A 13,446-nucleotide genomic window follows, 5' to 3' on the forward strand; every position below is an offset into this window, starting at 1 on the left:
TGCTAAGACCTTACCCCAAAATTCCCCAGCCAGAGCTGGCTGGCCACAAGCAGCAAGACCCCTGGCTAGCTTACACTGCTTGACATACAACAGGCCCATAAATCGAGTGACAAGTTATGGGGGCAAGGAATAGTGACGTCATAAAGAAAGCCAGCAGATCAAAAGGTTGGTGGGCTAGTGTCCTACAAACCACCTTCCCTGAGTTAGAATTCAGGCTTCTTTTATGCTGAAAGAGGAGGGGGTAAAGTCCTGGTTCCGGCCAGACTCGGAAACGGATTTCTTCCTTGCTGCAGCCATTCGCAGGTGGGCCTGGTCAGGATGTTTCCCGGGAGCTAAACAACTGCTCCTCACCTGGGAGGCAGCGTTCCAGGGGATGGGCTGTTGTGCATAATTTAAGCTTATAGGCAACATACCTTCAGTGACTACTTTGTAACAGAATACAGAGGTTCTTCTCCCTGTTACAGTCACACAAGTAGATGGGCAACCATGCATAAGACTTACTAATAAGGACCTACTGTACAGCACAGGGAACTCTACGTAATACTCTGTAATGACCTATATGGGAAAAGAATCTTAAAGAGTGGATATATCTATATGTATAACTGATTCACTTTGCTGTACACCTGAAACAAACACAACATTGTAAATAAACTATACTCCAAGAAAAAATTTTTAAAAAGGAAAAAAAAGCATAGAGATGATACCTGATGATATTTACATTTAAAAAACAAAAACCAAAACAAAACAAAATGCATGAATCTTAAAATCAGCCTTTTTTTCTTTTTCTTTTCTTTTTCTTGGCCATGCCCCGTGGCCTGCAGGATCTTAGTTCCCTGACAGCAGTGAAAGCCTGGAATCCTAACTACTAGGCCATCAGGGAACTCCCTATTATCAGCGTTACTGAGCATGGACACCTGTGTTCATTTTACAGGTCACAAAACCCTTTCACGTCCACCATTTTGCAGTCTCCTTCTTCTACTTGTGAGGTCCTTCATAACTGCCCCCCTGTTACAAGCAAGGAAACTGAGTGTCCACACAGCTTGTCCATTTCCCCACATGTCCTTGAAGCCTCAGCTCCTGCGACGGCCTCTTCATTACTCGTTTTCCACTTCAGATGCCCAGAAGGCATCTCCCTGGCCCAGCTCACCTCCTTGCACGTGGCTGATACAGGCACTGAATCTAAAACCTGTGCTGCTGCTTATTCCACAGCCTCTGGGGATGGGCTGGACCAAGGACTATTGTGATAAATGAGGTATTTATTTAAACATCAATAGGCATCTACAAGATTCCCTGCACAGGGCCAGCTGCTCTGATTAAAGAGACGAATGAGCCATGGCCCCCAGGAGGAAGGAGAGACCTCACAGCGTGAAAAGCAGAAGCCGTGGGGGCTCCAGGTAGGGTCCCTACCTACCAGTAGCTTCTTTGCAAGAGTCAGATCCACCAGCCTGGTTTCCTGTAGGTTTCCAACTGGGACAACCTGGACCAATGTCAGAGGCCAAGGCAGCCCTGGGGACTGGCCACTCCTGCCTCTGCCCTGTCTGCTTTGGGCTCCTCTCACGTCTTCCTCTTCTCTCCACTTTGTATATCCTCTTTCTACTGTGTGGTCTCTGCTTTCTTGTGGCTTCTGCCTCATTTCACCCATGGTCTTGGCCCCAAACCAACCTTGGCTTTTCTCTCCAGTTCAGCCTTTGCTGCCCGACACCACGAGGCTGCGGATGCAGGCACAGGAGGGTGCTGGGGTGAGCCTAAGACGCCCCGTTTACCGAGCGTGGTGGGTGTGACCACACGACCAGTGCCTTCCAACCCTTACCAACCCAGCCCACCTCCTACACATTTAGTTCCCAAAACGCCCTCTCACGATTCCATTCTCACTGCCACAACTGAAGATGCCGTATATCCTTCCAGGCAGGACTGAAATGTGGTGTCTTGCTTCCAAAAGTGATGGGTGGCAGGTGCCCTTCAACAAAGTTCTCAACCTCCAAGTCCAGTGTCTTCAGGTTTACATACGGTCTCCTCCAGGTGGGATTTCTGTCCCTTCCCCAAACCACGGGCTAAATCCTGTTTAATCAGGATCACTACATCAGGTATAAACAATACATCACACGCACACACGCACGCACTCACACACGCGCCGCCGCCCCACATCACATTAGATACAAAAGTGGGGGCAAAATCACACTTGGACCAACAACCAGCATGTCGGAGGGTAGCCTGGGGTGCAGAGGCAGTGAGTAGAAATCCTCATCCCTGATGCCCAAACCCAGGTACTGCCGCCTAGGTCAGCAGCCGCAGGCACCGCGCGCGTTCTGCAGGACAGCGCTTTTCTGCAGAGTCTGCGCCGGGGGCTGTAACTCCTGCGTGGAGGTCTTGCTCAGACCAGGGAATCCCACAGGCATGTCTTGCAGAGTCAGCACAGCAGAAAATCTTCCCCCTGAGGGGTCTCCAGGAGGGGCTCTTACCCACCCCCCCTGCCCCTCCCCCACCCCGCAGCAGTCCCTTCCCGCCAGTGCTGGGCCCAGAGCTGAGCCAGCATTTTTCCCGTGTTTGCTCAGGATGACCGTCGCCTGAGAGACTGAGATGCCGACTGATGGAGTCAGGCACCTGATCCAGGCCCGGGTTTTGTACTTTTATAATGAAAATTCCACAGAACCTCAGTGGGCTGCCTGGCAGTTTTGTTTCTGGCGATGTCTTGACTTCCAAGCTGGAGCCAAAGATCTCGCTCAACAGGAAGCCACTCCCTTCACCTCCCGGCTCTTGGCTGGCAACTCGGAACAGCTGCGCTGCCCCCGGCGGCCAGGGCTGCCGGCTCCCTTCCTTAGGCATCAGTACCTTGCAGGGGAAACGTCCCCACGCTGGCCTGCTGAGGCCCTGCCACAGGCAACAGAGGGGCTCCTCTTTCTTCCATGAACAGGGAGTGTGGGTCTGGCTGAGCCGGGCCAGGGCAGACAATGACTTCTAGCCTGTCTCCCTCCCTGGGACCTAAGCCCTCAGATCGCTGAGACCTTGCTGGGTTCCTGGGTTCACGGCACATAGCCCAGAGCCTAGGACATAACAGCTCCATAAACGTTTCCTGGTAAATGAGTAAGAATAAATGAATGTGTTATCTTCCCAGCACCCTCCCTTCTACTGAGAAGTGTTTTTCTCCAACCATGTCACCCCAGAGGAGCTGCCAGGCACTTAGAGACCCCCCCAACCGGGCCCAAATCATTGGGTCCAGGGGAGGACACCTGACCCAAGCCCGGCCAGAGAAAGTCCTTCCTGGGAATTTTGTTAAACAGGAACTCCGGAGGTCAGTCTCCCTCTGCTGCAGGAGCCATGAGATGGGAAACTTAGATGCATAAGGCAGCCACGTTCATTCCTTGCATTTCATGCGGAGTGAGAGAGAGTGTGGCTGATACACAAAGATGAGTAGAGACAAGAAAGGGCCTCCAGCCTCCCGGCCCCTGGTTCCAGAAATTCCCAAGGCCCAGCTGTGCTTGTCTCCTCTTGCAGGCTGGTTGCCCAAAGATTCCTTTGATTGAATGAGGTACCTCGGTATCTTTCCAGTAAATCCCCCTTTTCTTGGCGTAAAAATGTTAAGATTTAAGAAAAGTAAACTGGTATAAAGAAAACAAAAATGTCCCATCACACAACACCCAGGGAAAACCTCTCTGACAATAAAAAAGCAAGGGGCTTCCTAGGTGGCACAGTGGTTGAGAATCTGCCTGCCCATGCAGGGGACATGGGTTTGAGCCCTGCTCCAGGAAGATCCCACATGCCGCGGAGCAACTAAGCCCATGTGCCACAACTATTGAGCCTGTGCTTTAGAGCCCGTGAGCCACAACTATTGAGCCCATGTGCTGCAGCTACTGAAGCCCACGTGCCTAGAGCCCATGCTCCACAACAAGAGAAGCCACGGCAATGAGGAGCCCACACAACACAATGAAGAGCAGCCCCCACTCGCCACAACTAGAGAAAGCTCGTGTGCAGCAACGAAGACCCAACACAGCCAATAAATAAATAAGTTTATTTAAAAAAAATTTAAAAAAAAAGCAATACATGCCATCACTAGAAAAATGGGAGAGTCCAGAAAGACACAGGGAAAATGAACAACTTTCCTCTTCCCAAAGGTTAACAGCTTCCTGTAAATCAAATTCTCCTAGACCAAAGTTCAGTATGTATGTACCTATACACATATACATACATACATACATGTTTACTTACTTATTTCATGCATACAAGAAGCATCACAGTATGTTTACTATTCTGTAACTTTTTCTCAGCATATGGTAGAGATTGGCCTGTGTCTTCACACGCACATCTTCCCCATTCTCCTTAATGGCTGCAGGGTCCCACTGCATGCGTGTACCACAGATAATGCATGCAGTTCCCAGTGGATAGACATTTAAGAAGCTAACCATTTGGGGTTTGGAGATTACATACTATGCAACTATATGTATGCACTTATCTTTGGCAGGCCTTTGCAAATGTATCCCTAGGGTAAATTTCTAGCAGCGAAATTGCTGGGGCAAAGAGCTCATGCATTTAAAAAAACAACAACTATTGATGCTTTTTGCCCTGCTGTTCTCCAAAAAGCATGCACCCACTTATATTCACACCAAACACAACATGAGAATACCTATTTCCTCATACCCTCCCCAGCACAGCCCATTATCACACTTAAAAATTTTGGCCAAACCAACAGATGAACATTACTCTCTCATTATTTTGGTTTACATGTCTTGATGAAGAAAATTGAGATTTTTTTTCAGCAGATATCTAAGCCATCTATATGTATTTTTTTCTTTTTTTTTTGAAAACTGCCCATTCATATCAATGGAACAAAATAATATCTATTCCAATATATGAGAATGTGCAATACAATGAAGATAAAACATTACATTACTGTTGAAAACTAGGGGACTTCCCGGGTGGTCCAGTGGTTAAGACTCTGAGCTTCCACTGCAGGGGGCAAGGGTTCAATCCCTGGTTGGGAACTAAGATCCTGCATGCCTCTGTGTGGCAAAAAAAAAAAAAAGTTTTTAAACTAGGTTAATTAAATAAATGCTTTGGGACAACTGGAGAACCAATCATCAAAGCAGCCACCAGACCCTCATCTCTCTACTTCCACCAGGTAGGTCAGATATTCGAATGTAAAATGAAGCCAAGAAGGTCCTAGAATGAAACAAGGATTGAGGTATTCATCATCCTAGAGAGAAGGCCTTTCTTCCCTTCCCTGGAGCCCAAAATCAGAGGCCATCAAGGAAAGAAAAAAATGCAGAAGACTTCTGTAGGGTCAAAAAACTCAAAGGCGAGCAAATAAAGTGGGAGAAAATATCTGCAACCAGTGACACCTCCTTTATTAATAACATGCTCACAGAAGCCCTACAAAGCTGACGAGGTGCTGAACTCACTTGGGCTGCTGGTTCTCTCCTCAAATGTAGAAGCTCTGCTATAAGACTGTGAGAATCACCTGGGGAGAGGGAAGGTGGTGGGTCCTGGTGTCAGAGGGACCAGTAGCCAGAGTGGAAGGGTGGCTGGCTCCATTGCAAAGAGATGAAAAGGGTAGAGTCATAATAAATACCTTCAAAAAGAGAGGGCAGGACTTCTCTGGTGGCCCAGTGGTTAAGAATCCGCCTGCCAATGCAGGGGACACGGGTTCAATCCCTGATCCGGTAAGATCCCACATGCCATGGAGCAACTAAGCCTGTGCGCCACAACTACTGAGCCCATGCACCGCAACTACTGAAGCCTGCATGCCTAAAGCCCGTGCTCCACAACAAGAGAAGCCACCACACTGAGAAGCCCTTGCACAACAACAGAAAGTAGCTCTGCTCACCACAACTAGAGAAAGCCCCTGCACACCAAAGAGCCAACACAGCCTAAATAAATAAATAAAACAAACAAACAAACAAACAAAACCCTCAGGGAACTGTACACCTCAGATTTGGGTATTTCTCTGTATATAAATTATTACTCAATTTTATTTTATTTTTAAGGCATTTTAAATAAAATATACAAGGCACTGTGCTTACCAACTTTATTTTTTTTTAATATTCATTTATGTATTTGGTGGTGCCGGGTCTCAGCTGCAGCCTGCGGGATCTTTAGTTGCAGCATGTGGGATCTGACCAGGGATCCAACCCAGGCCCCCTGCAATGGGAGCACAGAGTCTTAGCCACTGCAGCACCAGGGAAGTCCCTATTACTCAGTTTTAAAAGGTTATTAGGGAATTCCCTGGCGGTCCAGTGGTTAGGACTCTGCGATTTCACTGCGGAGGGCCCGGGGAACTACCACACACCACATCACACAGCCAAAAAAAAAAGAGTTATTAGTTTAAAAAATTAAAGTAAGACGTTTAAATGCGCGATAGAGGACTACTCATAGAGTATTTATAGAGCATAGACCTCGGTATTATAATTCTAAAAGGCCATTTTAAATACAGTCAGCACTCTGTATATGTGGACACAGAACCCTTGGATACAGAGGATGAGCTGTATGTACACAAAGAAGGGGGAAATATCAGAAAACTGAAGCGGAAAGAAGCAGTGATAAAGGATAGCTAGTGTGCTCGCGTGGGCAGCGCATATACTGAAAGAGGAACGATACAGAGAAGATTAGCCTGGCTGCTGCGCAAGGATGACACGCAAATTCATGAAGGGTTCCACGTTAAAAAAAAAAATTTAAAAAAAAAAGTATAACTGGTGATGAAATGGTGAGGAAAGGTCTCTGCCACCCCACACTCTTCCTTCCTGACAGAGCCCCGTCTTGTTGGGAGCAGCGTGTGTGCCCCAGCCCCAAGGGCTGAGTCACCGTTTGTCACAGCCATTCCGTGCTCCCCTGCCGGACACTCAGAATGCAAAGCTCCCTTGCAGCCAGAAGCACCGTGATCCATTCCTGACTGATGACACCAGGACAAGTCAGCTGGGGGAGGAGGCGCCTGGGAAAGTTTAACCTTTGCTGGTGAAAGCAGAGTCACTTATGGGAAAGCAGTTCTGTGGTTCCGTTCCTGCTCCCGCCCTTTCACCACCAGATTTCTGCCTTTGAATGTGGCAGCCAGCTTGCACCCATGAGGTGACTAGCATGAGGACAAAAAGCCGGTGTGCTGAGGTCGGCAAAATAGAAAGCTAGACTCCTTCTACTGGATGACACCATCAAGCTGCTGGACCAACCTGAGATCGTCCATCTCCAGGCGGCTTGTTAAGAAATGAGGCCCTTTGGGAATTCCCTGGTAGTCCAGTGGTTAGGACTCCATGCTTTCACTGCCAAGGGCCCGGGTTCAGTCCCTGGTCAGGGAATTAAGATCCCTCAAGCCACAATGCACAGCCAAAAGAAAAGAAAGAAAAGAAAAGAAAAGAAAAGAAAAGAAAAGAAAATGTTACTGCCCTTAGGTTCTAAGATACAATTGCTGGTATTCTCTTATTGATACATGCAGCTGAAATCATTTCTGCCAATTCAAATGGTTCACCATCAGAAAATCTACAACTATTATTAATTGCATTAGTGGACTAAAGGAGAAAGAGCACATGATTGTATGATTGGAAATAGGAAAAGCTCAGAGAGCAATACCTAATTTTAATCTTTAAAACTTCAGGAAACTGGGAATAGAAAAACTTATTTAACTTGATTATATATTAAAACCTATGGGGAGGGGGCTTCCCTGGCGGCGCAGTGGTTAAGAATCCACCTGCCAATGCAGGGGACATGGGTTCGAGCCCTGGTCTGGGAAGATCCCACATGCAGCAGAGCAACGAAGCCCCTGCGCCACAACTACTGAGCCTGCGCTCTAGAGCCCTCGAGCCACAGCTACTGAGCCCATGCGCCGCAACTACTGAAGCCCGAGCACCTACAGCCCATGCTCCACAACAAGAGAAGCCCCTGCGATAAGAAGCCCAGTTACTGAAACGAAGAGTAGCAGCCCCCGCCCCCACTCTCCGAACAAGAGAAAGCCCGCACACAGCCACGAAGACCAAAAGCAGCCAATAAAAATAAATGAATAAATAAATAATAAAACCTATAGGGGACTTCCCTGGTGGTCCAGTGGTTAAGATGCTACCCTTCCCACTCAGGGGGCACAGGTTCAGTCCCTGGTCAGGGAACGAAGATCCCACATGCTGCGAGCCTTGGCCAAACAAAACAAAACAGAAAAGCCCTATAATTAACATATTTAATGATGCCCTCCCTGTAAACATGGGTATAAGACAGAATTGCCACTACTGCAATATCGGGGGTCCTGACCAATGTGCTAAGATAAGAAAATGAAATAAGCAGTATAGAGACAGGAAAGGAAAAGGTAAATCTGTCATTACCTGTGAAGATATGATCACCTGTACAGAAAATCTATCAGAAACAATAAGCAAACTATTAGAACCAATGGGAGAGCCAGGGACTTTGATGGCTACAAGAGAAATGTAATACTAATAGCTCTCCATTACAATTTTAATCAACTAGGAATTATAGAAAACAAAAAAGCATTCACATTCACATATAAGGTATTAGAACTTAAGAACGTCCTTTATGGGGAGGGTGGGAGGGAGGCTCAAGAGGGAGGGGATATGGGGATACATGTATAAATACAGCTGATCCACTATGTTGTGCAATGGAAACTAACACAACATTGTACAGCAATTATACTCCAATAAAGATGTATAAAAAAAAGAATGTTCTTTACATTTATATAAAGCCTGTATGGAAAAAAACTGAAACTGTTAAAGGACGTAAAATGTCGGTACAAATGGCGAGATCGAGTATTTGTTTGGATGGGTCAACTCAATATTATAAAGATGTTAATTCTCCCTAAAATAATATACAAGTTAACTTTTCAGGAAATTGACAGACTTATTCCAAAATGTATATGACAGTAGTCTTGAAAAAGAAAAGAGGAGGGAATTCCCTGCCAGATAGTAAAACATATCATGAAAGCCACAGCAAACAAACAACAACAGCAACACACACACAAACACAACTGGTATTGTTCAGTAACTGACAAGAGGAGGAAACTAGAGAGTGCAGAAACAGCCCATGTGCCTATGGAAGCTTGATATAGGACAGCGATACCCAACCTTTTTGGCACCAGGGACCAGTTTCGTGGAGGACAATTTCTCCAAGGATCAGGGGTGAGGGGGATGGTTTCAGGGTGATTCAAGCACATTACCTTTATTGTGCACTTTATGTCTACTATTATTACATCAGCTGCACCTCAGATCATCAGGCATTAGGCCCAGGGGGTTGAGGACTCCTGCCTTAGAGCACTGGCTATGTTTCTGAGTGCCTGCTGCCAGGTCTAGAGGGGTAGACAGACATTAAAACAAAGTATCATCATAGCTTTGGCAGGGTTGTAGGGAACTTACATACAGTAACTAATCCAGTCTAGAGAGCTCAAAGAACAATTACCCACCCCTCTTGGAAGTGATCTAGAGCTAGAGCCACCAAACTATCACAGCCCGCCTGATGAAGCGCTCATGCTTGGAGTCCAAGAGGCCCTAGGGGCTGGCCCAGTTAGTGGCTTTACCATACAAACACTGGATAGAGACATTCCATTCCACCTGCTGACACTCAGGTTCAGTTCCATGAAACTCCACTTCTGTATGTATGTATGTACATATTTTGACTGTGCTGGGTCTTAGTTGCTGCACTCAGGATCTTGGTTGTGGCATGCAGACTTCTTAGTTTCAGCATACTCTTAGTTGCAACATGCATGTAGGATCTAGTTCCCTGACTAGGGATCGAACCCAGGCCTCCTGCGTTGGGAGCATGGAGTCTTACCCAGTGGACCACAAGGGAAGTCCCAAACCCCTACTTCTGATTCTAATTTTTGTTTTAGTCGGTTTCTTTTGGTTACAAGCAAAAAGGAATAAAATTAAATCTAAAAAAAGTTTCTCAACCTTCACAGCCATAATTGATTCCTGCAAAAACCATCCATGGATGATTGCCACTAAAGTTTCATTAGGAAAGTATCTCCCTACAAAAATGCTTCTTAGTTACAAAAGGAAAAATAGTATCTTGATAATGGAGAGACTAGGTTCCCCTTAACAAAGCTCTCAAGGGTTTAACATCACCAGTAAAGGGTCAAATTGATATAATGTATCTCCTGATATGATGCACTGAGAAAAACACATCACTCAGGTAATATTCCTGCCAGAAAACAATTCAAATCCAATCGCGAGAAACATCAGATAAATTGAGGGAAACTCTACATAATTGAGGGATATTCTGTGTAATTACTGGATGATAGTTTTCAAAAATGCCAATGTCATGAAAAATAAAAACAGGTTAAGGAACTAAAGGAAACTAAAGTGATACGGTCCTGGATTGGATCCTGGCCAGGGCCGGGGTGGGGGGCTATAAAGGACTTTTGAGACAACTGGCAAAATGGGAAAATGAACTGTGGATTGGATGATAGTATTGTATCAATATTAAATTTCTTGAAATTAATAACTATACTGTAGTTATGTAAGAAAATGTCCTTGTTTTTAGGAAATATGTTGAAATATTAGTGGTAAAGGACATGATGTCTCCAACTTACTCTCAAATGGTTCAGGAAAAAACACGTGAGAGAGAAAAAGTGATAAAGCAAATGAGACAAAATGTTAACAAATGGTGAGTCCCAGCTGATACATAATTTAACCATCACACCATACATGGGATGTTTATTGTCAACTGCAATAAATTTAGACGTTTGCAATAAAAAGCTAGCCGTATCCACCTGAGAGATTTCTGCTCCTGGCAAGATGCAATAGATTCACTTTTGCCTATTTCTGCTAAGTACAACTAGACATTATAGATAAAGCAAACAGAAAAAGATGAAGATGGAGAGAAGGCAGAAAGGCTAGGGACCTCGGGATCCAAGGAATAGCACGATGACGGTGAGTTCCCTGGGTTTTCTTTTTGCCTCGAATGTCCCAGTCTTGGAGCTAAAGAAATCAGCAACCTGGAAGCACCACAAACACAGCCCCAACAAAAGCCTGCTCTCCCTAGCCAAAGGGCCAGGAAAGGGGCAGCCTAACAAAACAGAAAACTTCAAAAATAGCCACTTGATTCCAGCCAAATATTACAGAAAAACGTTGGGCCCACCCACACCCATCCCAGCAAAGGCCAAGTGATGAGTACAGATTTCCACCCTCCCCAGGCTTGCCATGAGGCACCCCCACACCCCCACTGGGGTGGTTTCTGAGAAGGCCAGGAGGAAGTGGGGACTTTCACCCCAGCCAGCTGGTAATGAGGGCTCCCATACTTGGGGTATATGGAGACTACATGGGAGCCTGGACTTCCATCCAGATTGGCAGTAACGAGGCATCCCTCCCCCTCCCTGCTGGGGTGGTGTCAGAGGAGGCCTCCTGGAGAGCCAGAACTTCCATTCATTTCTTCAGTAATGAGGCCATCCTCACCCAACGGGCAGTGGAGACCATGTGGGGAACTGGAACTCCCACATTCACCCGTGAGACATGAACAGAGGTTGAATGGGAAGCCTGAACTTCTGCCTCCACCTGGCAGTAAAGAGGCAGCACCTCCCCTTTCCCTGCCAGAGCAATGGCAGAAAAAGCCAGCTGAAACAGAAGGCTTAAATAAGATCCAGAGTCTCATAAAATAATTTTAAGATGTCCGTGTTTCTTAAAAATTAGTCATCAGACCAAAAACTGGGAAGATCTCAAACTGAATGAAAAAAGCCAATCTGTAGCTGCCACCACCCAAAGGACAGAGATGTTAGAACTATCTGAAAAATATTTTAAAGCAGCCATGATAAAATGCTTTAACAAGAAATTATGCATATACTTGAAACAAATGAAAAAATAGAAAGCTTCAGCAAAGAAGCAGAAGATCTGAAGAACCAAATGGAAATTTTAGAGCTGAAAAATACAATAACTGAAATGAAAGCTCAAGGAACGGGCTCAACAACAGAATGGAGGGGACAGAGAAAAGAAGCAGTGAGCTGGAAGATTTAATAATAGAAATCACCCATTCTGAATAACAGGGAGAAAGAAGACTGAAAAAACATGGTCTCCCATGGGAGCTGTGGGACTATAACAAAAGATCTACCATTGTGTCATCAGAGCCCCAGAAACACAGGACAAGAGGATGAGGCTGAAACAGTTCTCAAAGAAATAATAGCTGAAAACTACCCAAATTTGGCAAGAGACATACACTTACACGTGTAAGAAGCTGAGCAAACCCCAAACAGGATAAACTCAAAGAATAACCCAAAGATAAAGCCCCCCAAAATAAACATGCAACAACCATATAACCCAGAAATTGCATTCCTGAGCAATTTTTCTCAGGGAAATGAAGACTTATGTTCACACACAAATCTGTGCACTAATGTTTATAGCAGATCTCTTTGTAATAAGCCAACAGCTGGAATCAGTTCACATGTCCTTCCATTGGTAAAACAGATAAACTGCAGAACATACATACTAGGGAAGACTACTCAGCAATAAAAAGAAATTAACTCCTGGACTTCCTAGGTGGCGCAGTGGGTAAGAATCCGCCTCCAATGCAGGGGACATGGGTTTGATCCCTGCCCCAGGAAGATACCACATGCCGCGGAGCAACTAAGCCCATGCACCACAACTATTGAGCCTGCACTCTAGAGCCCGTGAGCCACAACTATTGAGCCCATGTGCCGCAACTACTGAAGCCCACGCACCTAGAGCCCGTGCTCTACAACAAGAGAAGCCATGGCAATGAGAAGCCCGTGCACCACAATGAAGAGTAGCCCCCACTCGCCGCAACTAGAGAAAGCCCCTGTGAAGCAACGAAGACCCAACACAGCCAATAAAATAAATTAATTAATTAATTTAAAAAAATTAACTCCTGACACACACAACAATCTGTATGACTCTCCAGAGAATTATGCTGAGAGGAAAAAACAAAAAACAAAAACCCATTTCTAAATGTTACATACAGGACTTCCCTGCTGGCTCAGTGGTTAAGAATCTGCCTGCGAATGCAGGGGACATGGGTTCTATCCCTGGTCCTGCAAGAACCCACATGCTGCAACTAAGCCCGTGCACCACAACTCTAGAGCCCACGCACTGCAACTACTGAAGCCCAAGAGCCTAGAGCCCGTGCTCTGCAACAAAAGAAGCCACCGCAATGAGAAGCCCACACACTGCAACCAAGAGTAGCCTCCACTTGCCACAACTAGAGAAAGCTGGTGTGCAGCAATGAAGACCCAACGCAACCAAAAAAAAAAATATATATATATATAATGTTAAAAATAAATAAAATAAAATTACCTTAAAAAATCCCCCCAAAACAAAAGGTTATATACTGTATGACCCCATTCATATAACATTCTTGAAACAACAAGATTATAGCAATGAAGACCAGATTAGTAGTTGTCAGGGGGTAAGGAGGGGTGGGGAGGTAGGAAGGAAAAAAGTAAGGCTTTCAAAGGGTAACATGAGGGATCCTTCTGGTGATGGAAATGTTATGTATCTTGACCCAACAATGTCAATATCATGGTTG

The 13,446-nt window shown here is 45.6% G+C and overlaps 1 non-coding gene across 1 annotated transcript; it reads left to right on the forward strand.

The window, feature by feature from the left end:
- Window positions 1-6,546: 6,546 nt before the first annotated feature.
- Window positions 6,547-6,653, forward strand: LOC130841072 (U6 spliceosomal RNA). Its single transcript, XR_009050115.1, has one exon. It is a non-coding gene; the product is annotated as a U6 spliceosomal RNA (small nuclear RNA).
- Window positions 6,654-13,446: the final 6,793 nt, after the last annotated feature.

The sequence above is a fragment of the Hippopotamus amphibius genome, chromosome 17 (genome assembly GCF_030028045.1).
Source record: "Hippopotamus amphibius kiboko isolate mHipAmp2 chromosome 17, mHipAmp2.hap2, whole genome shotgun sequence".
Lineage (NCBI taxonomy): Eukaryota > Metazoa > Chordata > Mammalia > Artiodactyla > Hippopotamidae > Hippopotamus > Hippopotamus amphibius.